Raw genomic sequence first — 2500 nt, 5'->3', positions numbered from 1 at the left:
AAATATTCAAAGTTAAACGCAACCAACGTACTCACGTAGTAGCAAAGCTTTAGCAATGACAGTCAATATAGGACTTAGTTCATGAACAACGAGATATTTCAAACAAAATTGAGTAAGCTTTGTAGTTGTTCACCTCTCCTCGGTCCCCGTGGAGGCCTATGTTGTTGTTGGCTAACTTTAACCTTTAATAAAATCAAAACTCCTGAGGTTAGACGGCTGCGATTTAGTATGTTTGATGGTTGGAGGGTGGATGGCCAACATACAAATTTGCAGCCCTCTAGCTTCAGTTCTTTGCAAGAGGACAGAAAAAGTGCGGACGGACGGACAGGCAAAGCCATCTCAATAGTTTTATTTTACAAAAAACTAAAAAGGTCTCGTACATTCAAACCACTCAAAGCCTACTACTACTAATTTTTTTTTTTTTTTTTAATGGAGACACTAGGTAAATGTACACTCGGCAAGGAAAGTTAAGATACAGTTTTTTAAAATCTTCGGACATATATTGTTCAATAATGCCACACCTGGCAACTCTTGAAAGGGGGCGGAGCTTCAAAATCATAGCGTTTGTTGCTTTCTAGATTTCCATCAACTTTGCACCATAAAGATTCTGTTGAGATCCTGTAATCATTTATACTTGAAGGGAGAAACAGGCTCTATATTATTCGTTAATATTGGTTTGGTAACGTCAGTTCAGGGTAGAATATCGATCATCCTTTTATAAAACCTACTGTGAAACCTTATTTATTAGTAATGTTTGAAGACGGATCTTAACAATGAGAGAAAGGGTTTTAAAATTTGGGCAGTACTTGTGGAAATCGTGAGGAACAATACAATAAAGAATAAAATATTATGACGATAGAGAGAGAGCGTGCAAGCATAGACCTATCGATAGAGATACTTAATTCATTATATTTACTTTGAGAGATTAAGTGATAGTATTTTTTCAAATGTTTCAAAAGTGGGGAGAGAGAGAGAGAGAGAGAGAGAAAGAGAGAGAGAGAGCGCAAGCATAGGCCTATCTTTTGGGAATACTTAATGCATTAGATTTACTTTGAGAGATTGAGTGATAATATTTTTTCAAATGTGTTTTAAAAGTGGAGAGAGAGAGAGAGAGAGAGAGAGAGGAGCAAAATCTGTTCATGTGAAAGCTTAGGCCTATTTATAACTACTTAATTTCATTATATTTTCTTTCGGAGATTGAGTGGTAATATAAATATTTTTAAAGTATGTTTTAGAAGTGGAGAGAGAGAGAGAGAGAGAGAGAGAGAGAGAGAGAGAGAGAGAGAGAGAGAGAGAGAGAGAGAATTATAGTACTGGTGGCGGACTTGTGACGGGGAAAGGCAGAAGAAAATCTAATGAATTAAGTGTCTCTATCGATAGGCCTATGCTTGCGCGATATGATATGACTGCCAAGATCGTGCTGCACTATGCTAGATCAAATTTGAAGGATCATGATAATCAAGTTAATTCTCTAAGAAATTCATACCCTAATCTTGATTACATTCGACAGTTGCCGTAGGTAGCATTCAAAGATTATAAAAAGACAGGGAAAATTTTAGACACAGGGTGCGGTCATTCTTGCTCTCTTGATAGTCTTTACTTTTGAAAATCGGGTTTCATCCACAAATCATTCACGAAAAAAGCTGTGTTAAGTAAAAATACTTATTACCACAAATAACTCAATATGTATTGCACAGGCAATTAAAGTTATATGTCGTGGGAGATCTTTCAGTCTCCCGGCAAAGAAATGCAGTCGTGTAAAGCTGTAGGTTATATCGAACTGCTTTGTAATGGGAGCATATAGCCAGAAAATCTTTGAGCTGACATGCTACTTTAACCTTGATTAAGATTATGTTTAAAGACAGTAGCTTTGTAAAACAGCAACTAGCATTCGATCCATGTCAACGTCAAGTAATCAAAGTGTGAAATCCGTTACGTTAGCCAGTATCCAGTGACTTGCGCTTTCCCGCTCTAAGTTCTAGGGCTCCTCCTCACATCATTGAAAACGCTCTTGCGGATGCAACTAGATTTGTTCAACCCACCTTAGCCGTCGCAACATTGAGTGCCATTGACGTCAACTAACTTTAATCGCTTTGGAATACAAACATAAGTTTGTAGAAACTAAAATAATTGCATTCACCACTTACGATGATGCAATATATCCCCGTTCATGAAACAAAACGAGTAAATATTGTCGTCGTGATAAAATCATAAATTCACATTCTATCTACCAGATCTCTATGAACGAATCCATCTGAGAAATTCCAATTACTTCGGACATATATCGGGTTTTTAAGTATCTGGACGGTTTTGTTTTGCAGTTTTAACTTATACGATATAATTTGCAGTATATTTTCATATTCTAGAGTAAATTTAGCGATATTATGTCTTTTCAGTAAAACAAATGGGAAATTGGATGAACGAAATCTAATGAAAACTGTATCTTCAGTTTTCTTATCGAGTGTACAAGCATAATACGTCTCCCCTGATCCCATATTTC

This window comes from Macrobrachium nipponense, chromosome 9 (assembly GCF_015104395.2).
Source record: "Macrobrachium nipponense isolate FS-2020 chromosome 9, ASM1510439v2, whole genome shotgun sequence".
Taxonomy (NCBI): domain Eukaryota; kingdom Metazoa; phylum Arthropoda; class Malacostraca; order Decapoda; family Palaemonidae; genus Macrobrachium; species Macrobrachium nipponense.
Note: the sequence above shows the minus strand (reverse complement) of the source record.